General features: G+C 44.6%; 1 pseudogene across 1 annotated transcript; it reads right to left on the reverse strand.

Moving 5' to 3' along the window:
- LOC311139688 (von Willebrand factor A domain-containing protein 3A-like) lies at positions 1-27,762 on the reverse strand (annotated as a pseudogene). Its single transcript has 28 exons — positions 27,680-27,762; positions 27,385-27,465; positions 27,088-27,142; positions 26,878-26,929; positions 25,163-25,212; positions 24,342-24,448; positions 17,495-17,615; positions 16,893-17,001; positions 16,700-16,762; positions 16,426-16,559; positions 16,152-16,298; positions 14,297-14,400; positions 13,280-13,360; positions 12,914-13,008; positions 12,211-12,330; positions 7,854-7,931; positions 7,229-7,412; positions 6,751-6,953; positions 4,677-4,747; positions 4,264-4,428; positions 3,577-3,667; positions 3,122-3,126; positions 1,775-1,927; positions 1,434-1,536; positions 801-1,255; positions 460-577; positions 168-265; positions 1-85 (listed from the first exon to the last, which is right to left on the reverse strand). The product of its transcript is annotated as a von Willebrand factor A domain-containing protein 3A-like (transcript).
- Positions 27,763-27,974: the final 212 nt, after the last annotated feature.

Here is a 27,974-nt window from a genome sequence, read left to right on the forward strand (position 1 = left end):
TCAAGTTCTTGGGTTTACAGTAATCGAGACTGTTTTGTTGATTCTTGTTGTTTCCTCTGGATTCTTCTTTTCCAAAATGATTTCTCTGTCAAAAACAGGTCAAGGTCAGTCATGGACAACAGAGTTTTTATGCAAAATTGAACCAATTAGCTCACTGTAAGACAAACCTGAAGACCTGTGCCTGTTTCCGGAAATGTCTCAGTTTGTCAATTTCCTGAGCCAGTCTCCTCAAGTCATCTCCCTCGAGGGCCGCCAGGGTAGGTTCCTGTTGGAATCAGTTCACAATAGGTCTCCCTCAAACTTGTATATCTGTCTCTACTGTGTACTCGTCCTTTGTACCCCTGACTGGTATGAGACAGGGAAAGCTGGTTCAGTGTTTGACTAATAGCCCAGAGGCTATGATGCTCAGGTGTGCATACATGCGTACGTGCGTTTGTGTGGGTGTGTGTGTCTACTCACGTCTCCATCACTAAGGCCCGATTCCAACAGCCCACTGAGCGCATCCACATTGTCATGACAGTGGTGGTACCGACCCCCAGTTTGGTGGGCCAGCTTCTTCAGAAAGTCATTGGCTGAGCTGTCAGAATAATAGTAATACATGCAGTGTGACACTGATATGGGTTATTTTATGGGTGCGCCAGGCCCTCCCCAGTCTATCCAATTATTTACATTCTAAATAATTGGTTGGTCCAGCCCACTATTCTTAGTGCACGTAGTGAGCGTCATTGTGTAATATATTAAATGTACAAATCAATCAATGTACAAATCAATCAATCAATCAATCAATCATATAGTCAGACCTGTCTGTGTAGTTGAATGAGACAGTGTGGATAGTGATGTGGTTCCCTGTGGTCAGTCTCTCTGTCTCTTTCAGCACCAGGCTGCAGCTGGAATCTGGCTTCCCATCACTCAGCAGGTACAGGCCCATACTGTCCCCAAACCCACTGCCAGTCTGGGGAGCATACATACAGACGTTATAACATGACGAGGAGCATACATACAGAGGTTATAACATGATTATATAAACATAGTGTTCCCTTTTCATTATTTTTCTGGGATAGTCAACAGTGGAAGTGTCCAGGGGTAAGCAAAGATTTTTAGGTTCAGTTTACCTGACTGTGTTGTGATGCAGCTGTTCCCAGATGAGAGGCCAGCTTGGTCTTCAGCTCCCCCAGGCAGGGAGCCATTGAGCCGGACACATCCAGCAGCACACACACCTCCCTCTCCAGCACCGCCCCAAACACACGCCTGCTACCTGGGGAGGAAGAGAGCGGAAGGAGCCAGACACTAGGGTTACTTCAACCTTCAATCGGGCATTCATAGATATTTCCGTAGTTTGGTACCATATAATTAGAATGACTAGAACAGAGAGAGACAGACAAGATACAGAGAGAGTGACAGAGACAGGGACATAGAGCGAGAGAGAGGCATACCGGAGAGCAGCCATTGCAGCCTCTGTGTGTAGCGCTGCAGGAGTCTCTCAGTCTGAGTCAGTTTTAACTCTGCTGGAGTCAGCTGCAGGTGCTTCACCATCCCCTGAAACAACAACCACAGATAGAGAGAGACAGGAGGCTCAGACCAGCATGGGAGTGGCACTATGTGGATAGGTAGCTGGTTGGATAACCTGTTATTTTTATTTAATTAATTAATAAAATTTTCAGCATTTGGCCGCATTGGACATTTGTACTCGTACTTGAACTTGTACTTAGTTGCTAGCATTTTAATTTGTATTCATGCCAAAATATGTTATTGAAGCCATTCTCCTCTGACTCACGTTGATATGGACACTGGGGAAGATGGAGCAGTATTTGGCAGACACTCTCTTGAGGACCGAGGGGACCAGCTTCTTATGATGAGTACAGTCAGGTCCAGACACCAGCTTATAGAGGTCAAGCTTCTGCTTCTTAATACTGAACCTCTTCAGCCACTACAGGTCAGGGCCAAGAGACATATGAGAAAAAAATACCAGAAGTGGGCTGTGCTGAAGGACACACAACAAACAAACAAGCTAACTAATAAAAGGCTATACCAATTTTACATCATACAATCATTTAAACTTGAAAATCAGCTACCACTTTATAAAAACATCTACAGTTCTGTATTATCAAAACACAACGGTTCATCCCATGTGTGTATCCCTGGGAAAACACAAAGTAAAACAATTATAAATACAATAACAACAACAACGCTAATCTGAGGTAAACGGGTGACGTTTTAGGAGAGGACAAAAATAGAGCGGAGTCATCCTTCATTCAGTACACTGAGGGGAGAAACCCTAACCCTGGCTGACAGGGTGATGATGTACCTGAGGGGAGAAACCCTAACCCTGGCTGACAGGGTGATGATGTACCTGAGGGGAGAAACCCTAACCCTGGCTGACAGGGTGATGATGTACCTGAGGGGAGAAACCCTAACCCTGGCTGACAGGGTGATGATGTACCTGAGGGGAGAAACCCTAACCCTGGCTGACGGGGTGATGATGTACCTGAGGGGAGAAACCCTAACCCTGGCTGACAGGGTGATGATGTACCTGAGGGGAGAAACCCTAACCCTGGCTGACAGGGTGATGATGTACCTGAGGGGAGAAACCCTAACCCTGGCTGACAGGGTGATGATGTACCTGAGGGGAGAAACCCTAACCCTGGCTGACGGGGTGATGATGTACCTGAGGGGAGAAACCCTAACCCTGGCTGACGGGGTGATGATGTACCTGAGGGGAGAAACCCTAACCCTGGCTGAAAGGGTGATGATGTACCTGAGGGGAGAAACCCTAACCCTGGCTGACAGGGTGATGATGTACCTGAGGGGAGAAACCCTAACCCTGGCTGACAGGGTGATGATGTACCTGAGGGGAGAAACCCTAACCCTGGCTGACAGGGTGATGATGTACCTGAGGGGAGAAACCCTAACCCTGGCTGACGGGGTGATGATGTACCTCACCTCACTACTGAGAAAAACAAGACCTAAGTGACTGCTAGGCTGTGTCTCAAACGCCACCCCATTCCCTATATAGCCCATAGGGCTCTGGTCAAAAGTAGTGCACAATATAGGGAAAAGGGTGCCATTTGGGACAAAGCCCTAGTCTACTCTTCACATCTTTAAAAGCATCTTGAAGACACACAGCATCTGTAGAGAGAAAGATAAAGTGCAGGTCAACATACCCTTTGGAAATACGGGTAACACCTTACCGACCCAACATGGATTTAATTCCTCATGTAAAGGACTTTGATGAACTGGAGACATCCTCCATTTGATTAATAGTTTATTAATTTTTAGTCTGGCTCTCGCTTTGAGTGGGGTTGGGACCGGAGTAGCACTAAACTGGTACTGTTGCACAGAAAGGTGATAGTTGCTCTGTCTGGCACTCCATGTTTCAGACCATTTGCTTCTGTTTGGTGCCTAATGAACTCGGCCCTGCTCTAGCCCTTGCCTGACACTCACCTGAGATAGAACCTCCACTCAACTGAACTTTCAGTCACCCAAGGGGGAAGGTTCACTTAGGTACCGGTGGTAAACTTCCAGCCTGGCATTAAAACTGATTCAGTCTGGTTTAACCAGGCTAGAATGCTGACTCACCCGGTGGGATACCAGATGTGGCACTGCTGGGACGCCATGTGAGAGCCTTCTGAGAGTAGGAACGCTCGTTTGCTCGGCCTTCCTTCATTTGCTATCAGCAGAAAAAAATGACTTATGTGACCCTTTACTTGGAGTGGTGATATGTAGCATAAAGCATTCATAAAACCTTTATTTGCATGACATAAAGTGTCATAATGCCCTACATATGTTTATATAATCTTCATAAATGCTTTCATGCAGTCTTATGTAGCATCGACATAAAACATTATAACACCCACTCCATATTTATTAGCAGCCTACTTTATCTCTGCCAAAGATGAGGCATTTCTAAAATAATTTCACTCCCTCATTCATCTGATATTCTGTTTGTTAGTTGAGAAATAAAAGTTGAAAGTGTTGTTTGATGTTGAAGAGGAGAAAAAGAGGAGAAAATACAAGTGTGTGTGTGTGTTCGTATGTGTGTTCGTATGTGTGTTCATATGTGTGTTCATATGTGTGTTCGTAAGTGTGTTCGTATGTGTGTTCGTATGTGCGTGCGTATGTGTGTTCGTATGTGTGTTTGTATGTGCGTGCGTATGTGTGTTCGTATGTGTGTTTGTATGTGCGTGCGTATGTGTGTTTGTATGTGTGTTCGTATGTGTGTTTGTATGTGTGTTTGTATGTGCGTGCGTATGTGTGTGCTCTAACCAGCCTGGCGAGGGTGAGTGCTGTGGGTCGCGGTGGGGGCAGTGGTCCGTCTCTGCGTCTCCAGGCAAGGGGGGGTTGGGCCGGTGCTTTGTCCCCAGGAGAGAGATTATCCCCTGGGCACCTACAGCCAGACTTCTGGGTCAGGGAGTCCACCAGCATGGAGCTCTGGAGCCACACACATAAATGCAAAGAGATAGAGGTCATCCATTAACTAGCAATGGATCTATTTGCAATGCCAGTCTTACAATGTTAAAGTGGTTGAAGTAATTTTTTAAAATAAAATAATGTAAACAGAATACCTTACAGTATGTTATCAATACATATGACTAGTATCTGAATCTAAATGTTTTGAGCAGTTTAGGACAGATTGTGCTGTTTAGCACTCTCCCTTCCCCATGCTGTTCCAATCTCACCTTCTGCCAATAATTAGCAGCCCTTGCCATCTCTCCAATCAGAGCAGTGATGTCATCGCTCTCCAGGATGCCTGCAGGGAGAGGACAGGACAGACCAGGGCTCAGGGTTTCCACCCAGCATAACACACACACACACACACGCATCCATACACACACACACACACACAGTCAGACAGGCAACATGCATACACACACACACACACAGGCAACTTACACACACACACACTGTATAGAAGGAGTACAGTTGAAGTCGGAAGTTTACATACACCTTAGCCAAATACATTTAAACTCAGTTTTTCACAATTCCTGACATTTAATCCTAGTAAAAATTCCCTGTTTTAGGTCAGTTAGGATCACCACTTTATTTTAAGAATGTGAAATGTCAGAATAATAGTAGAGAGAATTATTTATTTCAGCTTTTATTTCTTTCATCACATTCCCAGTGGGTCAAAAGTTTATATACACTCAATTAGTATTTGGTAGCATTGCCTTTAAATTGTTTAACTTGGGTCAAACATTTCGGGTAGCCTTCCACAAGCTTCCCACAATAAAGTTGGGTGAATTTTGGCCCATTCCTCCTGACAGAGCTGGTGTAACTGAGTCAGGTTTGTAGGCCTCCTTCCTCGCACACGCTTTTCCAGTTCTGCCCACACATTTTCTATATGATTGAGGTCAGGGCTTTGTGATGGCCACTCCAATACCTTGACTTTGTTGTCCTTAAGCCATTTTGCCACAACTTTGGAAGTATGCTTGGGGTCATTGTCCATTTGGAAGACCCATTTGCAACCAAGCTTTAACCTGACTGATGTCTTGAGATTTTGCTTCATTATATCCACATTATTTCCCCCTCCTGCAGCAAAGCACCCCCACAGCATGATGCTGCCACCCCTGTGCTTCACGGTTGGGATGGTGTTCTTCGGCTTGCAAGGTACCCCCTTTTTCCTCCAAACATAACAATGGTCATCATGGCCAAACAGTTCTATTTTTGTTTCATCAGACCAGAGGACATTTCTCCAAAAAGTACGATCTTTGTCCCCATGTGCAGTTGCAAACCGTAGTCTGGCTTTTTTATGGCGGTTTTAGAGCAGTGGCTTCTTCCTTGCTGAGCGACCTTTCAGGTTATGTTGATATAGGACTCGTTTTACTGTGGATATAGATACTTTTGTACCTGTTTCCTCCAGCATCTTCACAAGGTCCTTTGCTGTTGTTCTGGGATTGATTTGCACTTTTCGCACCAAAGTACGTTCATCTCTAGGAGACAGAACGCGTCTCCTTCCTGAGCGGAATGACGGCTGTGTGGTCCCATGGTGTTTATACTTGGGTACTATTGTTTGTACAGATGAACGTGGTACCTTCAGGCGTTTGGAAATTGCTCCCAAGGATGAACCAGACTTGTGGAGGTCTACAATTCTTTTTCTGAAGTCTTGGCTGATTTCTTTTGATTTTCCCATGATGTCAAGCAAAGAGGCACTGAGTTTGAAGGTAGGCCTTGAAATACATCCACAGGTACACCTCCAATTGCCTCAAATGATGTCAATTAGCCTATCAAAAGCTTCTAAAGCCATGACATCATTTTCTGGAATTTTTCAAGCTGTTTAAAGGCACAGTTAACTTAGTGTATGTAAACTTCTGACCCACTGGAATTGTGATACAGTGAATTATAAGTGAAATAATCTGTCTGTAAACAATTGTTGGAAAAATTACTTGTGTCATGCACAAAGTAGATGTCCTAACCGACTTGCCAAAACTATAGTTTGTTAACAAGAAATTTGTGGAGTGGTTGAAAAACAAGTTTTAATGACTCCAACCTAAGTGTATGTAAACTTACGACTTCAACTGTAACTGTTGAATGGGACATTAGCTGGGGGATCAGTGGGTTCACACAGCTGGCTGGTAGCCTCTCCAGGAAGTAATCACCTCTGTGGTGGGTAAGTGTTTCTACTTCTACCGTCATCACTAGCGCTAATTTCTTCAAGGTGCCACTTGATGGTGGGTCAATCTATTTTTCCATAGCACTTTCTGAAGTCTTTCATTAAGATTTTGTGTGTGTATGTGTGTGTGAATTATTGCGTACCTGTCTCACTGATCCAGTGGAAGCGTCCGTTGCCAGCTTGTGCCAGTTCCCTCAGTGACCCCGCAGTCTCCTCCCTGGTGGCATGGCGAGGTGGAGGGCAACCCCCCTGTCTGTGCCTCTGTCTCCTCTCCAGTGAACAGACAGACGTGGAGACATAGAGGCAGGCCACTGCAGCGCTCTGACACATATGAAGACACCATTGCCTGGGAACAAGCATGGGCATATGAATATGTAGGCATAGTATATTAGTGACACCTAGCTAGCGCATTAAGCAGTTTCCAGCAGCAGAGGGCACCAGAGGGAAGCATGTCTCTATTATAGTGCCCTGTTGGGATGAAGTACAGCCAGTGTAACAGTATGGTTACTCTCTGCGCCTAAGAACTGATTTCAGATCAGCTCTTCCTATACCAGTTCTAATGTTCACCATTATCAGTCATCATCACCAACTGATAAAACTGCTGCCAGGACAGTGTCATACCATTTCCTGGTCAGGCACTCCACTGGTGAAGAGGTAGAGGCCCTGGATGAGAGGGGGGGACGGAGGGAGAAGAGGAGAGGGAGAGGGTGGGGGTGTCCCACCCCCATGGAGGTCCCCCTCCAGAAGCAGCCTCAGAGCAGCCATGGTGTTCCTGCTCCCTGAACACTGTAAACCCTGGACTCACCTGGAGGAGAGAGAGAGACACATGGTCAGAGCCATACACATCTGTGTGCAGCCACACAAACACACACGCAAGCATGCTTGCACACACACTCACAAATATACGCACATGCACAAAGGCACACACACACGCAAACGCACACACACACGGATGCACAAATGCATGCACGCACACGCGCACACACACACACTTTGAAATACTTTTGAACGACGTCACTGCATAGCATGTGACTAAAGCAGTATGTGAAGTCTCTCCAGTCTCCACACCAGCAGAGAACTGCCTCTCTACTGAAGTAGAGCTAGAGACCAGGGAAAGAGAGTGAGAGAGAGAGAGAACAGCAAAGAGCCCTCAAAAGCAGAGACACCAGACAGAAACATAAGACAGCCTCACAGCCAGGCTTACACACACACACACACACACACACACACACTTTGAGGACCTTACTGCCAGGCTTCCTGCAGGTTCTCTGGTGTGGGGGGGGGGGCCAACCTCTCCCTCCAAGTTCTGACAGCTGAGTCGAACCTGACAGAGGAGAGAAAGACACATAGATTAGAACACAGTGGAGTTATTATACTACACACTGTATTGTACTACAGAGAGGAACACAGTGGAGTTATTATACTACACACTGTATTGTACTACAGAGAGGAACACAGTGGAGTTATTATACTACACACTGTTTAGTACTACAGAGAGGAACACAGTGGAGTTATTATACTACACACTGTTTAGTACTACAGAGAGGAACACAGTGGAGTTATTATACTACACACTGTATAGTACTACAGAGAGGAACACAGTGGAGTTATTATACTACACACTGTATAGTACTACAGAGAGGAACACAGTGGAGTTATTATACTACACACTGTATAGTACTACAGAGAGGAACACAATGACAACCTTGAAACAACGTTTTGTACGGTAGAAGAAAGACACTATCTCAAACTTGTACAACTGATCTGATCTGTAGAAGTTACAGTGAGAGAGGACAGGATATGTCTTCTACAGACTGATGGTGGGGGAGAAAGAGAGGTGAGAGAGTGATAACAACTTGAAACCGAGGAATGAAGAAGATTAAAGGGGAAAAAGTTCTAGAGATATGGGCGCCACATGCCTACTTGGATCAAAGCAATGTGGAGGACTGATATTAAAAAAGATTAAAAATAGTAGAGGGGTGAAGACTGGAAACATATCAACCTACAAGCATATGAACATATTAAAAATTCATCTCAAATGTATGAAAGGAAAGAAAGAGTGAAAATATACAGTACAGGGACACACACACACACATTCATACTGACTCTACACACACACACACACACACAAACTCATACTGACTCTATACACACACGCACACATTCATACTAACTCTACACACACACACATTCATACTGACTCTATACACACGCACACACAGACGCACACACTCACATACAATCCTCATATACGCTGCTGCTACTCTGTTTATCATATATCCTGATGCCTAGTCACCTTACCCCTATACATATCTACCTCTACCACTCCAGTATCCCTACACATTGTACATTTGGTATTGGAACTGACCCTGTAACTGACCCTGTATATACAGTGCCTTTGGAAAGTATTGAGATCCCTTGAATCTTTCCACATTTTGTTACGTTACAGCCTTATTCTAAAATTGATTAAAATATTTTTTTCCCCTCATCAATCTACACACAATACCCCATAATGACAAAAAAAAGAAATGTTTGCTAATTTATTACAAATAAATAACGGAAATGTCACATTTACATAAGTATTCAGACCCTTTACTCAGTACTTTGTTGAAGCATCTTTGGCAGCGATTACAGCATTGAGTCTTCTTGGGTATGACGCTACAAGCTTGGCAGACCTGTATTTGGGGAGTTTCTCCCATTCTTCTCTGCAGATCCTCTCAAGCTCTGTCAGGTTGGATGGGGAGCGTTGCTGCAAAGCTATTTTCAGGTCTCTCCAAAGATGTTCGATCGGGTTCAAGTCCGGGCTGTGGCTGGGCCACTCAAAGACTATCAGAGACTTGTTCCAAAGCCACTCCTGCGTTGTCTTGGCTGTGTGCTTAGGGTCGTTGTCCTGTTGGAAGGTGAACCTTCGCCCCAGTCTGAAGTCCAGAGCGCTCTGGAGCAGGTTTTCATCAAGGATCTCTCTGTACTTTGCTCCGTTCATCTTTGCCTCGATCCTGACTAGTCTCCCAGTCCCTGCCGCTGAAAAACATCCCACAGCATGATGCTGCCACCACCATGCTTCACCATAGGGATGGTGCCAGGTTTCATCCAGACGTAATGCAGAGATGGTTGTCCTTCTGGAAGGTTCTCCCATCTCCACAGAGGAACTCTAGAGCTCTGTCAGAGTGACCACCAGGTTCTTGGTCACCTCCCTGACCAAGGCCCTTCTCCCCCGATTGCTCAGTTTGGCCGGATGGCCAGCTCTAGGAAGTCTTGGTGGTTCCAAACATCTTCCATTTAAGAATGATGGAGGCCACTGTGTTCTTGGGGACCTTCAATGCTGCAGACATTTTTTGGTACCCTTCCCCAGATCTGTGCCTTGACACAATCCTGTCTCGGAGCTCTACGGACAATTCCTTTGACCTCATGGCTTGATTTTTGCTCTGACATGCACTGTCAACTGTGGGACCTTATATAGACAGGTGTGTGCCTTTCAAAATCATGTCCAATCGATTGAATTTACCACAAGTGGACTCCAATCAAGTTGTCGAAACATCTCAAGGATGATCAATGGAAACAGGATGCACCTGAGCTCAATTTTGAGTCTCATAGCAAAGGGTCTGAATACTTATGTACCGTAATTTTCGGACTATAAGCCGCGCCTTTTTTCCAATTTCTCGACCCTGCGGCTTATATAACGGTGCGGCTAATCTATGGATTTTTACAGCTAACGGCCACTAGAAGACCTCCTAAATCTATGGATTTTACAGGTTACAGTCCACCAACTTTAACTCTATGGGCTCTATGACCGGTCCGCGCCCCCCACCTTTAAGCGGCGGGCTCCAGCAGGAAAAGCTGGAGGCCGGAAAAGAGTGAGACAGGTAGCGCGCAAAAGTAAAAGTGGAACCGAGAGTGGTACGATAGACAGAACGAGAGACAGAACGAGAGCAAGACAGACAGACATTACGAGAGTGATGTCTGTCTGTCTTGTCTCTTTCCCGACAATCCCCTCTGTGCACGAACCCTTACATATGGTAATTAAAAATTAAAACACCTGCGGCTTATAGTCCAGTGCGGCTTATATATGTACACATCATTCAATATCATTCAATTTAGCTGCTGCGGCTTATACTCCGGTGCGCCTTATAGTGCGGAAAATACGGTAAATAAGGTATTGCTGTTTTTATTTTTAATACATTTGCACACAAAAAAAAAATCTGTTTTCGCTTTGTCATTATGGGGTATTGTGTGTAGATTGATGAGGAAAAAATGTATTTAATCCACTTTAGAACAAGCATGTAACGTAACCAAATATGGAAAAAGTCAAGGAGTCTGAATACTTTCCGAAGGCACTTACTTACATTCTCCTGTTCTTCTAATTTCTATTTTCTTGTGTGTTTTTGTTCTACTTTACTATATTTTATAGTACTACTGATATTGATTACTGCATCGTTGGAAAAGAGCTTGCAAGAGAGGCATTTCACTGTACTTGTGCACGTGACAATAAAACATGAAACTTAAATGTTGGTGATGCAATAAACAACCAACCATCCAACTCCATTGTAACCTTGTCAACTGACAATAACGAGATAGCAGATTAGGGATCACAACATGCAACAATGTACTCTGCAATGTACTGCACATACTACAGAAACATCATCCACATACAGTATATGCACTTAAATCCCAGTAACAACTCCATATTTCAATACCACATCCAATCTGCATTATAAATAGATTGAACTCCGACGATTATCTAAGGCCCCAGGCTTTTTATATCTTAATTTGAATGAGCAGGGCTATAATTTGGATTCTTATTCGAGTGAGTCATTTCACTCTATTAACCATCCCCATTAAGGATCAAGCAAATGTCTGTTAAAAACGTATGTGGTGAGGTGAGGTCACGGTCTGACAGGCAGGTAAATGTGCTAATGCAGGGGGAGGCTTTGACAGCCAAATCAATTAGATCTATACTCATGCAGAACGTAACCAAATCACACTTGATTCAACTGGAGATTGGGGGAGTGGAGGTGAGAGAGTGTTGGAGAGACACTTATATTTGTGTGTATTAGGTTTTTGTTGTGGAACTGTAGATATTACTTGCTAGATATTGCTGCACTGTCGGAACTAGAACCACAAGCATTTCGCTACACTCGCAATAACATCTGCTAACCATGTGTATGTGACCAATACATTTGATTTATTTGAGTGTACAGGGTTGTTATGTGAAAGAGTTGTATTTTTTCCTTGATCTATTATCAAGGATTAGAACATGCAGCGCTTGTGTTGTGATTGGATTCATGTGAGCTCAATGTGCTATCAAATGGGGATTGTGCATGTGTGTGTGTTTCTGCATGCGACTGTGTGTGTGTGGGTGTGGGTGTGGGTGTGGGGGTGTGTGTGTGTGTGTGTGTGTGTGTGTGTGTGTGTGTGTGTGTGTCATTGGAGGCTGCTGAGATGAGGACGGCTCATAATAATGGCCGGAATGGAATAAACACCTGGAAACCATGTATTTGATGTATTTGATACCAATCAACCAATTCCGCTCCAACCATTCCCACGAGCCCGTCCTCCCCAATTAAGGTGCCACCAACCTCCTGTGGTGTGTGTGTGTGACCTACGCGATGATGTTGAAGCTGTGTTAGTTGGCCAGCTGCTCCTCCAGTAGCACCCTGAGGGAGTGCTGGATGTGGAGAGAGAAGCCAGAGATCATCATAGACATGTCTACCACAATCACCACCTTACAGAGAGACATAAAAAGAGAGACAGAGAGAGACAGAAAGAGAGAGAGAAAGAGAGGGAGAGGGACAGAGCGAGAGAGAGAAAGAGAGAGAGGGACAGCGAGAAAGAAAGAGAGAGACAGAGTGAGAGAGAGAGAGAGAGAGAGAGAGAGAGAGAGAGAGAGAGAGAGAGAGAGAGAGAGAGAGAGAGAGAGAGAGAGAGATTGGTGGACCTTCGAAACTGCTTAATTTGAGTCAGTTTGCTACAGCAGGAAAATAATCCTGAAGCAACAGGAAATGTGAATTATTATGTAGATTATAATTAACTGACCTTTTTTGTAGGGGTTGATACATTTTTTGTTAGGGCAAATCAAGTCTGTCATTTTAAAGTGGACTTTTTAAACCTCAAATACACTACACGTTTGCATTTCCTGCTGTACAGGATCATTTCTCAGCAACAAATTAAGATCCTACATCTGTATACTGTGACAGAAAATAACTGCCCCCGACACAGGCTAGAGAGATAATGGACATCATTATTTTGTGAGTGATAGCAGACTGATAGCTGTGTGTGAGAGGAGAGAAGCCCAGTGTCCTACTGTACCTCTGTTCACACACTGTCCCCCAGATCTGTCTGCTCCCACTGCTCAGGCACTGCACCCTCCTCTCCAACACAGCCACAGCAGACATCAGCTGCTTCTGTAGGTGACAAAGAGAGGGATGGAGAGATGGGTGAGAGAGACAGGGATGGAAGATAGAAAGAGAGGTTGGAAGGGGTGATGGCTGAGACAGATACAGGTGAAAGCTGAGCGAGAACATCATCACTATCAACACACCTAGTCTAGTAAGAGAACTGGTTGTATTGGTCAGGAAGAGAAGAAAGGAGGGTTAGACTAATACTAATAATCAAATCAAAAGACAGACAAGACGTCATGTGCTTCTGACATCACATCCTGACTGGTGAACCCACCTGGTAGTGGTAGATTAAGGGCAGGTCCACATGGATGTTCTTCACCGTTCCATCATGCCACTCAAACTGCACCATGGCCTTCTGGGTGGGATCCAACATGGAGGGAGGAAGTACAGGACAAATACATTCATAAACATAATATTTTGTGACCAAATGTTTTTTATTTCACAGCTAGAAAGGTACAAGAGACTAGAGACATATCTAGCCTGGTGGAAACAGTCTGATCTGACATGCTGTTTCACTTGTAACGAAATGTGAGTGCAGTGATCAGCCTGCTTGACCAGGCTAAGACATATCACCCATCTCCCATCCTCCCACCTTGAGATAACCCCTCCCACCCTGAGATAACCCCTCCCACCTTGAGATAACCCCTCCCACCCTGAGATAAAATAAATGAAAAAGGACAGAACAGTTGTAAATACAAAGCTTACTGATAACCAAGCGTGACCGACGCAATTACTCTAAATGCTTTACCTCCAAGTCTTCCGCTGCCCAGACAGAATGAAAGATCACTGAGCTAGGAAGAGTAATTGATAAAGCAGCATTGATTAACTGATATAAGTTAATTACGCCCAGTCTAATAAGCATTGGGCCCCACTCCCCTGCACCACCTAAAGAGGTTTGTTCAAGGACCACATTAAGATTGACTGGAACATCAAAAGACAGGGAGATAAGAGAGAAAAGGAAAGAGAAAGAAAGAAAGAAAGAAAGAAAGAAAGAAAGAAAGAAAGAAAGAAAGAAAGAAAGAAAGAAAGAAAGAAAGAAAGAAAGAAAGAAAGAAAGAAAGAAAGAAAGAAAGGGATAGAGGGATTGACAGAGTGGTACATCATGTACTGTGATCTGGCCACAAAAAGATGAGACAGAAGAAAATGAGAGAAAGGACTGTGTGTGCAGAAGATAAAAATAGCCAGACAGTGGTACCTCATGAACCATCGACTGTTAGGCCATTACAAGAGAATGAGAAAATAAAAAAGGCTACAAGGAGAGAAATAAGAAAGAAGAGACAGACAGTGGTACCTCATGGACTGTTGAGCTGACAGTCTTGTTCAGGATAGGTACAAACCCCTCCAGTAGAGAATAGGCATTGGGAGACAGAACCTGGTACAGCCCCAGTCTCTTAGCTACAGGCAGAGAGAGAGAGGATTAGATAGACAGAACCTGGTACAGCCCCAGTCTCTTAGCTACAGGCAGAGAGAGGATTAGATAGACAGAACCTGGTACAGCCCCAGTCTCTTAGCTACAGGCAGAGAGAGAGGATTAGATAGACAGAACCTGGTACAGCCCCAGTCTCTTAGCTACAGACAGAGAGAGAGGATTAGATAGACAGAACCTGGTACAGCCCCAGTCTCTTAGCTACAGGCAGACAGGATTAGATAGACAGAACCTGGTACAGCCCCAGTCTCTTAGCTACAGGCAGACAGGATTAGATAGACAGAACCTGGTACAGTCCCAGTCTCTTAGCTACAGGCAGACAGGATTAGATAGACAGAACCTGGTACAGTCCCAGTCTCTTAGCTACAGGCAGACAGGATTAGATAGTACATCAGACATCAGAGTTTAGGACAGAGGCTTCATTCCAGTTTCAATCTGAATCTATTCTTGTCATGGCCAATGGCTTTTGGAATCAACACTGGCAACTCAAACCTTCAGCTCCCTCCACAGATTTTCTATGGGATTAAGGTCTGGAGACTGGCTAGGCCACTCCAGGACCTTAATGTGCTTCTTCTTGAGCCACTCCTTTGTTGCCTTGGCCGTGTGTTTTGGGACATTGTCATGATAGAATACCCATCCACAACCCATTTTCAATGCCCTGGCTGAGGGAAGGAGGTTCTCACCCAAGATTTGACGGTACATGGCCCCGTCCATCGTCCCTTTGATGCGGTGAAGTTGTCCTGTCCCCTTAGCAGAAAAACACCCCCAAAGCATAATGTTTACACCTCCATGTTTTACGGTGGGGATGGTGTTCTTGGGGTCATAGGCAGCATTCCTCCTCCTCCAAACATGGCGAGTTGAGTTGATGCCAAAGAGCTCGATTTTGGTCTCATCTGACCACAACACTTTCACCCAGTTCTCCTCTGAATCATTCAGATGTTCATTGGCAAACTTCAGACAGCCCTGTATATGTGCTTTCTTGAGCAGGGGGACCTTGCGGGCGCTGCAGGATTTCAGTCCTTCACGGCGTAGTGTGTTACCAATTGTTTTCTTGGTGACTATGGTCCCAGCTGCCTTGAGATCATTGACAAGATCCTCCCGTGTAGTTCTGGGCTGATTCCTTACCGTTCTCATGATCATTGCAACTCCACGAGGTGAGATCTTGCATGGAGCCCCAGGCCGAGGGAGATTGACAGTTATTTTGGGTTTCTTCCATTTGTGAATAATCGCACCAACTGTTGTCACCTTCTCACCAAGCTGCTTGGCGATGGTCTTGTAGCCCATTCCAGCCTTGTGTAGGTCTACAATCTTGTCCCTGACATCCTTGGAGAGCTCTTTGGTCTTGGCCATGGTGGAGAGTTTGGAATCTGATTGATTGATTGCTTCTGTGGACAGGTGTCTTTTATACAGGTAACAAACTGAGATTAGGAGCACTCCCTTTAAGAGTGTGCTCCTAATCTCAGCTCGTTACCTGTATAAAAGACACCTGGGAGCCAGAAATCCTTCTGATTGAGAGGGGGTCAAATACCTATTTCCCTCATTAAAATGCATATCAATTTATAACATTTTTGACATGTGTTTTTCTGGATTTTTTTGTTGTTATTCTGTCTCTCACTGTTCAAATAAACCCACCATTAAAATTATAGACTGATAATTTTTTTGTCAGTGGGCAAACGTACAAAATCAGCAGGGGATCAAATACCTTTTTCCCTCACTGTACCTTTCAGTCCATGGTTCCTCAGCCAATCAGCCGAGGAGGTGGGCTGGACACCTGGGGGCTTGATGCTCAGGGGGGCATTGTGGTTGGGTGGACTGGGGAGCGAGGGAGCGAGGGAGAGAGTGATAGGCTGTCCAACTCTGTGGAAATCTGGGGGAGTACAATAAGAGGAAAGATTCACTAAAAGGTTTATGTAAGATGTTCAAGAAAAATGCTGTACACACAGACACAGACACAGGCACAGACGCACAGACACGCACACACAGAGTCCATTCACATTGTGTCCCACCACAGTGACAGTCATGTCCCCCAGTCGTCCCTGACTAGGGCCTCAGTGTGTCCCAGCAGCTCTCTGGCTGCCTTGATCTCTGTCCACAGCAGCTCCACGTCTGTACTGCTGTCCACTACACCCTGATCCACACACCACACACACACACACACACACACACCACACACACACACACACACACACAAACAGGAGAGAAAGTCATTTTTGACCACACCACACTAAAACACAAACCCAAATAGCACAGTCAGGACAGACAGGTTACCAGTGAAGCTGAGAAGATGTGGTGGCGTCCCCATGTAACTTCAGCTAGTCTCTTTACAGTTGCCTGTTTGAGGTAGAGACACAGTGAATCGTTGACCAAACTTTGCACAGATTCAAAATTTTTGTAAATCTGTCCCTCTATTAATAAAAACACACGATTGTTGGTGACATGAAGGTCCAGCAGTTTGACTCACAATGGTCAGAGGGCTAATGCTACAATAGGACACCACATGGATCGACAACGCCCTTCCCAAAATGCTTTGCTCTACGTAATCAAAGAGCGCATCTGAGGTCTGGTCAGGGCTAGAGAGAGGGAAGGAGAGGAAGGAGAGAAGTTAAAGAGGAGGAAGTACTATCATCAAACACAGAGGACTTGCTACTTGTTATGTGTAAGAATAACCCTGCTCTCTGATCGGTCGCTTTATAATGACATCGTCATAACCCCGGTCTCTGATTGGTCTCTTCAAAATGACATCATCATAACCCCGCTCTCTGATTGGTCCCTTCAAAATGACATCATCATAACCCTGCTCTCTGATTGGTACCTTCACAGTGACATCATAACCCCGCTATCTGATTGGTCCTTTCATCATAAGATCGTCATAACCCTGCTCTGATTAATCCCTTAATAATGACATAATCATAATGACATTGTTATACACCTGCTCTCTGAATGGTCATCCTAGCCCTGCTCTCTGATTAGTCCATTTATAATACATAATACAACCCAATGCAGTTATTTCTGTCCTTTCATTAACAGTCCCACTACATCACTGTCCTGTTCAAGTTGATTCACCTGGAGCCCAGGATGATGACCAGGGAGTCAAGCTGAGTGCAGCCTCTTTTCAGGGCCTGGAGGAGGTTACAGCCCCCCCCTGGCTCCCAGCTCATCCACTCAGCCATGAGCCTCCTGCAGTCTGGAGAGAGTGAACAGGCCATAGAGACACAGTCTACTGTAGAAGGCAGCCTACACAGATCGACTGACAATGAGTCAGCTTATAGAAACTTGCAGTTTAGGTCCAGTTCAAGTTCATGTTCAATTACACCCATACAGCAGTCAATACAAACTGAAATCCATGAGCATACAAATGGCATAGGTCTATCTAAAACATATTTATAAATGGATAAAATGATTGGAAGACATATATACTTACAACAATAAGAACAACACAAACAAACTAGCATTAAGTGTGTACAGTGCCTTGTAAAAGTATTCATCCCCCTTGGCGTTTTTCCTATTTTGTTGCATTACAACCTGTAATTTAAATGGATTTTTATTTGGATTTCATGTAATGGACATCCACAAAATAGTGAAATGAAAAAAATAACTTGTTGTCACGGTACTGATGTGGATGCGGTGGTGAAGTCAGGCGCAGGACACAGAGGATAAGTCAAAACGACTTTACTGAAATACTTGAACAAATACAAAATAAATGGCCTCGAAACACCGGAGGCAAACTAATACGCGAAATGCGTAAAAACACTCACAAACAAAAGTACCGAACCTCGAAACAAACGACAGGCGGACAATAACACACAACTACAAAACATAACACAGGGAAACTTATAGGTGACATAATCATGACAGAATACGAAACAGGTGCACTTAACTAGACATGACAAAACAAACATCGAAAACATCAAACTGTGGCAGCTAGTACTCCGGGGACGACGAACGCCGAAGCCTGCCTGAACAAGGAGGAGGAGCAGCCTCGGCGGTATTCGTGACACTTGTTTCAAAAAATTCAAAAAAATAAATAACGGAAAAGTGGTGCGTGCATACAGTGGGGGAAAAAAGTATTTAGTCAGCCACCAATTGTGCAAGTTCTCCCACTTAAAAAGATGAGAGAGGCCTGTAATTTTCATCATAGGTACACGTCAACTATGACAGACAAAATGAGGAAAGAATATCCTGAAAATCACATTGTAGGATTTTTAATGAATTTATTTGCAAATTATGGTGGAAAATAAGTATTTGGTCAATATCAAAAGTTTCTCAATACTTTGTTATATACCCTTTGTTGGCAATGACACAGGTCAAACATTTTCTGTAAGTCTTCACAAGGTTTTCACACACTGTTGCTGGTATTTTGGCCCATTCCTCCATGCAGATCTCCTCTAGAGCAGTGATGTTTTGGGGCTGTCGCTGGGCAACACAGACTTTCAACTCCCTCCAAAGATTTTCTATGGGGTTGAGATCTGGAGACTGGCTAGGCCACTCCAGGACCTTGAAATGCTCCTTACGAAGCCACTCCTTCGTTGCCCGGGCGGTGTGTTTGGGATCATTGTCATGCTGAAAGACCCAGCCACGTTTCATCTTCAATGCCCTTGCTGATGGAAGGTTTTCACTCAAAATCTCACGATACATGGCCCCATTCATTCTTTCCTTTACACGGATCAGTCGTCCTGGTCCCTTTGCAGAAAAACAGCCCCAAAGCATGATGTTTCTACCCCCATGCTTCACAGTAGGTATGGTGTTCTTTGGATGCAACTCAGCATTCTTTGTCCTCCAAACACGACGAGTTGAGTTTTTACCAAAAAGTTATATTTTGGTTTCATCTGACCATATGACATTCTCCCAATCCTCTTCTGGATCATCCAAATGCACTCTAGCAAACTTCAGACTGGCCTGGACATGTACTGGCTTAAGCAGGGGGACACGTCTTGCACTGCAGGATTTGAGTCCCTGGCGGCGTAGTGTGTTACTGATGGTAGGCTTTGTTACTTTGGTCCCAGCTCTCTGCAGTTCATTCACTAGGTCCCCCCGTGTGGTTCTGGGATTTTTGCTCACCGTTCTTGTGATAATTTTGACCCCACGGGGTGAGATCTTGCGTGGAGCCCCAGATCGAGGGAGATTATCAGTGGTCTTGTATGTCTTCCATTTCCTAATAATTGCTCCCACAGTTGATTTCTTCAAACCAAGCTGCTTACCTATTGCAGATTCAGTCTTCCCAGCCTGGTGCAGGTCTACAATTTTGTTTCTGGTGTCCTTTGACAGCTCTTTGGTCTTGGCCATAGTGGAGTTTGGAGTGTGACTGTTTGAGGTTGTGGACAGGTGTCTTTTATACTGATAACAAGTTCAAACAGGTGCCATTAATACAGGTAACGAGTGGAGGACAGAGGAGCCTCTTAAAGAAGTTGTTACAGGTCTGTGAGAGCCAGAAATCTTGCTTGTTTGTAGGTGACCAAATACTTATTTTCCACCATAATTTGCAAATAAATTCATTAAAAATCCTACAATGTGATTTTCTGGATTTTTTTCTCTCAATTTGTCTGTCATAGTTGACGTGTACCTATGATGAAAATTACAGGCCTCTCTCATCTTTTTAAGTGGGAGAACTTGCACAATTGGTGGCTGACTAAATACTTTTTTTCCCCACTGTATGTATTCACCCCCTTTGCTATGAAGCCCCTAAATAAGATCTGGTGCAACCAATTACCTTCAGAAGTCACATAATTAGTTAAATAAAGTCCACCTGGGTGCAATCTAAGTGTCACATGATCTCAGTATATATACACCTGTTCTGAAAGGCCCCAGAGTCTGCAACACCACTAAGCAAGGGGCACCACCAAGCAAGCGGCACCATGAAGGCCAAGGAGCACTCCAAATAGGTCAGGGACAAAGTTGTGGAGAAGTACAGATCAGGGTTGGGTTATAAAAAAATATCCGAAACTTTGAACATCCCACGGAGCACCATTAAATAATGGAAAGAATATGGCACCAAAACAAACCTGCCAAGAGAGGGCCGCCCACCAAAACTCACAGACCAGGCAAGGAGGGCATTAAATGAAAGGCAACGAAGACACCAAAGATAACCCTGAAGGAGCTGCAAAGCTCCACAGCGGAGATTGGAGTATCTGTCCATAGGACCACTTTAAGACGTACATTCCACAGAGCTGGGCTTTACGGAAGAGTGGGCAGAAAAAAGCCATTGCTTAAAGAAAAAATATGGTGTTCGCCAAAAGGCATGTGGGAGACTCCCCAAACATATGGAAGAAGGTACTCTGGTCAGATGAGACTAAAATTGAGCTTTTTGGCCATCAAGGAAAACGCTATGTCTGGCGCAAACCCAACACATCTCATCACCCCGGGAACACCATCCTCACAGTGAAGCATGGTGGTGGCAGCATCATGCTGTGGGGACTGGGAAACTGGTCAGAATTGAAGGAATGATGGATGGCACTAAATACAGGGAAATTCTTGAGGGAAACCTGTTTCAGTCTTCCAGAGATTTGAGACTGGGACAGAGGTTCACCTTCCAGCAGGACAATGACCCTAAGCATACTGCTAAATCAACACTCGAGTGGTTTAAGGGGAAACATTTAAATGTCTTGGAATGGCCTAGTCAAATCCCAGACCTCAATCCAATTGAGAATCTGTGGTATAACTTAAAGATTGCTGTACACCAGCGGAACCCATCCAACTTGAAGGAGCTGGAGCAGTTTTGTCTTGAAGAATGGGCAAAAATCCCAGTGGCTAGATGTGCCAAGCTTACAGAGACATACCCCAAGAGACTTGCAGCTGTAATTGCTGCAAAAGACGTCTCTACAAAGTATTGACTTTGGCTTGGTGAAAAGTTATGTTTTTTATGTTTCACAATAAATAATATTTTGCATCTTCAAAGTAGTAGGCATGTTGTGTAAATCAAAAGATACAACCCCCCCCAAAATCAATTTTAATTCCAGGTTGTAAGGCAACAAAATAGGAAAAATGCCAAGGGGGGTGAATACTTTCGCAAGCCACTGTATACGGACGTTTCACACAGAACTTATTTTTATTTGATCTATTTTTATTCTAACCCATCCTTCAAACCCAACACTGTAGGTATTTTACATCCTACAGTAGTAGACCAGCTGTATGTTGTGCTATTTCATTGAGGAAACATGAGTGTATTACTGTAACTGAAAATATGGGCTTCCCCCAAACTATACACAGTTTATGTTTTAACAAACGAATGTAGGAATGGAATGTTTTTTTAAAGCACAGATACACTTAACTGTAGGAATGAGTGATGATCTATGAGGGTATTAAACGATGGAACACTTAACATTTATTTACACTAATAGATACTGAAGTGTTCAGTATGAAAACACATTCTGCTTGTATTCTTTGGCATTGGTGTTGAATACACCCAGTCAGTCACCACAGAACAGTGCACAGTAGCTCTCACTGTCCCTCACTCTTCCCTGTGTGTGTGTCTTCCTCTCCTAACACAGGCACAAAGTGTTCTCGCATGTACCCACGCATTCCCAAATGACTCATCTAAAATAACACAAGAGGCATAAGAGGCATACTAAAATAGACATTATACCTTAATGAAAATAAACGCAGGAGCGAGCTGAAATAAACAGTGGGCGCTGTGCTGCGTCAGGGCTGTGAGACTGCAGGGACACACACACACACCAAGGCCGTGAGACAGTCCTCCAGGCCTCTCCCTTTCAGTACCATGCTGTTACATCAACATCCAGACTTCTCTGGTATCATCATGGAACTTGACCTAAAGTGACTGAGCAGCTTTTTAAGGATACTATAGCAACATCTGAAAAATAATAGTATTTTATCCCACCAAAACACTTGAGGGATACATGTCAGCTATAATATCCTCTCAATTGTGAACAACTGGAATTCTAGAGTGGACTATTTTGTGGTCGAAAATAATATGCCCGTCACCCCTCTAGGTTAAAGGTGTAATCTGTAGTTTCATTTCTGGTTAAAGAAAACTACTTTGCAGGGCTGACGGGGTACCAAAATGCATAGCTGCGGGAAGTAGTTTGGGGGGGCTGAAAAAACGGTTTTGCCCACGCTGCAGACGGATATATCGGTCTGCTAATACAGGACTATTAAAGGCCCAGTGCACTACCTTTGTGATTTTAAAAAATTATATATACACTGCTCAAAAAAATAAAGGGAACACTTAAACAACACAATGTAACTCCAAGTCAATCACACTTCTGTGAAATCAAACTGTCCACTTAGGAAGCAACACTGATTGACAATACATTTCACATGCTGTTGTGCAAATGGAATAGACAACAGGTGGAAATTATAGGTAATTAGCAAGACACCCCTAATAAAGGAGTGGTTCTGCAGGTGGTGACCACAGACCACTTCTCAGTTCCTATGCTGCCTGGCTGATGTTTTGGTCACTTTTGAATGCTGGCAGTGCTTTCACTCTAGTGGTAGCATGAGACGGAGTCTACAACCCACACAAGTGGCTCAGGTAGTGCAGCTCATCCAGGATGGCACATCAATGCGAGCTGTGGCAAGAAGGTTTGCTGTGTCTGTCAGCGTAGTGTCCAAAGCATGGAGGCGCTACTAGGAGACAGGCCAGTACATCAGGAGACGTAGAGGAGGCCGTAGGAGGGCAACAACCCAGCAGCAGGACTGCTACCTCCGCCTTTGTGCAAGGAGGAGCAGGAGGAGCACTGCCAGAGCCCTGCAAAATGACCTCCAGCAGGCCACAAATGTGCATGTGTCTGCTCAAATGGTCAGAAACAGACTCCATGAGGGTGTTATGAGGGCCCGACGTCCACAGGTAGGGGTTGTGCTTACAGCCCAACACCGTGCAGGACGTTTGGCATTTGCCAGAGAACACCAAGATTGGCAAATTCACCACTGGCGCCCTGTGCTCTTCACAGATGAAAGCAGGTTCACACTGAGCACATGTGACAGACGTGACGCCGTGGAGAACGTTCTGCTGCCTGCAACATCCTCCAGCATGACCGGTTTGGCGGTGGGTCAGTCATGGTGTGGGGTGGCATTTCTTTGGGGGGCCGCCAGAGGTAGCCTGACTTCCATTAGGTACCGAGATGAGATCCTCAGACCCCTTGTGAGACCATATGCTGGTGCGGTTGGCCCTGGGTTCCTCCTAATGCAAGACAATGCTAGACCTCATGTGGCTGGAGTGTGTCAGCAGTTCCTGCAAGAGGAAGGCATTGATGCTATGGACTGGCCCGCCCGTTCCCCAGACCTGAATCCAATTGAGCACATCTGGGACATCATGTCTCGCTCCATCCACCAACGCCACGTTGCACCACAGACTGTTCAGGAGTTGGCGGATGCTTTAGTCCAGGTCTGGGAGGAGATCCCTCAGGAGACCATCCGCCACCTCATCAGGAGCATGCCCAGGCGTTGTAGGGAGGTCATACAGGCACGTGGAGGCCACACACACTACTGAGCCTCATTTTGACTTGTTTTAAGGACATTACATCAAAGTTGGATCAGCCTGTAGTGTGGTTTTCCACTTTAATTTTGAGCGTGACTCCAAATCCAGACCTCCATGGGTTGATAAATTTGATTTCCATTGATAATTTTTGTGTGATTTTGTTGTCAGCACATTCAACTATGTAAAGAAAAAAGTATTTAATATGATTATTTCATTCATTCAGATCTAGGATGTGTTATTTTAGTGTTCCCTTTATTTTTTTGAGCAGTGTATATAAAAATATTCTGATTTTTCAGGGGGAGCACCCCTACTTCCCGCAGCTATGCCTAAACGGTGTGTGTGTGTGTGTGTGTATGTGTGTTTGAGCATGGATTATTTCAGCATTTAGTCTTTTGGCCACAGGGGGCAAAAAGGTTACGGGATACACCTTTAAAGCACTATATTATGACCTTGATGACCTCTCTTAGGACTTCTCACCTGAAGGGGTTGACATCTCTGGGGCCATCCCAAAGGCTGCTGGTCTCAGTACCACAGGACATCAGGTACAGCTGACTCTTACAGCTGAGCTGCTCTTCTATCAGAGACTGACACACACACACACACACACAAACATACATACATAAACACACACACCTTCAATGCTTGCTGAGAGACAAAGCCCATAGTAAACATATTGTTTACACATATTGTATTAATGAAGTAAATGATGAGGTGAAACCAGGGGTTTAAATGTCTATTTATCTTACCAGTAAACGATGAGGTGAAACCAATGATGTATACAAACCCTGGATTACTGATTAAATATATTGGCCATTGAGAGGCTTTGAAGCCACCAGTCGGCCATATTGGCACTCCCTAGTAAGAGCAGGCCTCCATAGGAATGAATGGAATTCTACAGTATTTCAATAAAATGTTTCAAGGACAAAATGACATGTACATAAGTATGTTTTTGTTGTATTTAAGTATGTTTTGTTGAAGTGAGGACAGTAATATTAGTATTCTCTAAAGAAAGACTTTAAGGACATTTTTTAAATATAATTATAAATGTTCTATTTGTATGTTTAGCTCACATAATATCATTTAAAAGTACGCATTAAAGTGTCTGTAATAGAAAAAACATGTCAAAAACGAATCTAGACGTTAATAAATGCATTTCTATAGCTTCCAAAATCTTTTTTACAACGGAGGAGTACCAAGATGGCTGTGCGGTAGCTTCATTACAGCGCCCCTTGTCAGTCATCCAGGGTTTATAAACATCACTGGGTGAAACCAGGGGTCTAAATGTATATCTATCTTACCAGGAGGTTCCTCTGTAGATCTGGCAGTCTGTCCTTGGTGCAGTTAACATCTGAGCAGGGACGGCCTGTTCAATAGGGCGATATGGGCGACGCACTGCCAAACGGGTAAAGGAAGGGATTTTTTTTCTAATCAATTATACAGTAGTTATCAGTGTTCACGTCTGATCTGCCAGCCACTAAATGTCAAATCAGGCTAAAGTCGTGCTTCAAATGGCCCCGCCCGTTTTTGGGGCGATTTCAGTCAGGTTGAAAATCGCCCAGAAGTCTCTCATAGCCTGTCATGTAAAATCTATTTTTTTCAAATTTCAAAGCTTTCAATACAATCTCTATGGGCTTCTGTGGGCTTGCACTTACGCGCTTTCGTCATACGTGACGTAACCATGAACGTAACTAAGAAAATAGCGGCTAGCAGCGTCTCTGTTGCGACCTGCAGTGTGGCGTTATTTTATGTTTTTAATTTGTACACTTAGTTTACAAACATTCTGCCAACCATGGATTTCCAGTGGTGGGTTTTGGACTGATCTTGTTGATCGTGTACATACCCGCTACGAACGGACTAAATAATGAAAACGCTGCTGGCAGCGGAATCCAATACAGCTGGGAGACTTGGCTGGATGACAGAGTCCCGGACAGAGAAGTGGAGCCGGCCGGTCTGACAGTCACAGGGAAAATCGATCCTGGTAAGAGAGCGACTCTGTACCCCCGACATTGAACTGCTTTCTGTGTCACTGCGACCTTACTATCTGCCCCGTGAGTTCCACCAATTGTTTGTTACCGTTGTGTACTGTTGATAATCACAAGTTTACTGGAGAACTGAGACCAAGTAGAGACTTTGGACAGGGTGGATATGGTATAATAAAGGCAGTTTATTCAGAGGTAAAGATATCTGGAATCGCGTGCACGGACTCGTTCGTCAAACTCTTAGGGAGCTATCTGAAGAGAGCCCCGAAAACATTGTGTGCAGACATTTTATACAATAAATGATGTAGGTTGAATCTAGTAGTTCTGATCTTCTGATTGGTCCTGATGAGTTGGGCGAGGTCCCCTCCACTGTTGCATTGGCTCTGAGTCGGGTTCTCTGTCTTCAAATGTTCAGCCTAAAGAGAGGGGATTTTTGTGTGTGTGTGTGTGTGTGTGTGTTTAACAGTGATGATGTGTGTGTGTGTGTTATCAGTGATGATGTGTGTGTGTGTGTGTGTGTGTGTGTGTGTGTGTGTGTGTGTGTGTGTGTGTGTGTGTGTGTGTGTGTGTGTGTGTGTGTGTGTCCTCAGAGCAAGAACTCGTGAGTTGGAAGAACTGAGAGACCTATGGCGTGGGTGTTGTCCTTGGCCACCTGCTGACAAGGCTGACAAGATAGGACTCTTTTGTCCATTGTTATAGGATAGGAACAGCATTGATTGAAAACAAATGCCCAACACAAAATGGGTCATGCACAAGATTTTAGTCAGACCAAGCTATAACATTATATATTTACTACGACAGTACATTCAACCAAAAGCTAATATAACAAAGGCATCAGAGATTATTTATAATCTGTCACAGAAACTGGAATCCATCTCCCCAGATCAGTCAATAAATGCTTCTGGTATTGACTTATATGCTGCCCCTGTCTTCATGTTGTTGCTGGACATATCTTTTTTAAAATGTGTGTAGGTCACCTAAATCATCAGAAAAATTGCCCCTCCTGAGAATTTTTTCAGGAGCCGCCACTGCATCTGAGGTTTCAACTATGACCCCTACTCTGGACCCCTTCACCAGCCCAAACACCTGCCACACCCACAGGGGAATGGTACAGTTATACAGTCACTCTGGACACTTTAGTTTGTATAGCAATAGTTATATACTGTATATTATGATGATGGTGATGGTGAGGGTGTTGATGAAGAAGAAGAAGAAGAAGAAGAAGAAGATCTACTATGCCATACCTTCATACTTCCTTGGTTCAGCCATCTTATCCTGCCATGGTACAGCTCAATGGCCCTGTAGAGTCCAAACAACAAATTCATTATCACAAACAGTGGCAGTCACGGTTGCAGCTATGTGAGTGTGGTTGACAGCACATGTTTTGTGTGTGTGTGCGCGTCCATGCTTGCATGCCTGCGTAGGTGCATGCCAGTGTGTGTATGTGTGCCTATGCGTGCGTGGCACCACATGCCAGTGTGTGTGTGTGAGTTTGCACGCATTTTGTGTGTGTGTGTGGGTGCTAAGAGAGGAGTACTCACTGATACAGCTGGAAGTCAAAGTGAGTGAGTGCTGCAGCAGTGATCTCCAGCTGTCTGCTGAGGCCTCTGTCCTCCCCAGCCCTGCCACCAACAGAGAGAGGTCAGAGCAGGGGACAAGGGCAACTGCTATTAGGTCATACGTGGCTGTTCAGGCAGCCTTGCTCAGGCAATAACTTCCCAGATGGGCTAAGTTGGATGGAGGCTGATAGGGCATGCATTTGTAACATGGAACGAGCTAGGGGTGCTAGGGACCTGGGCACGTATTCACAAAGCGCCTCAGTGAAAAAGTTCTGACCCATCATCTCTGTGAGGGGCAGACAGAGACACATCTTCCCAGGGAGGGCAGTCATCTCTGAGGGAAGTACTGGCCGCTTCCATCACACCTGTTCACCTATGAAAACCCACTATAAAACCCACTCCAACCTTCATTCAGAATAGCAATATTGTGCATTATGCAACCCTTGGTAAAAGTGTGCAACCTTCTGCAACACCTTTGCAGTGTGCAACATCCCCATAGGCCGGGGGCTTATTAACATGGATAAATTGGGCATCACCTCTTATCTAATGACATACAACACAGTATGACACTC

This window comes from Coregonus lavaretus, assembly GCF_964263955.1.
Source record: "Coregonus lavaretus genome assembly, chromosome: 2".
Taxonomy (NCBI): Eukaryota; Metazoa; Chordata; class Actinopteri; order Salmoniformes; family Salmonidae; genus Coregonus; species Coregonus lavaretus.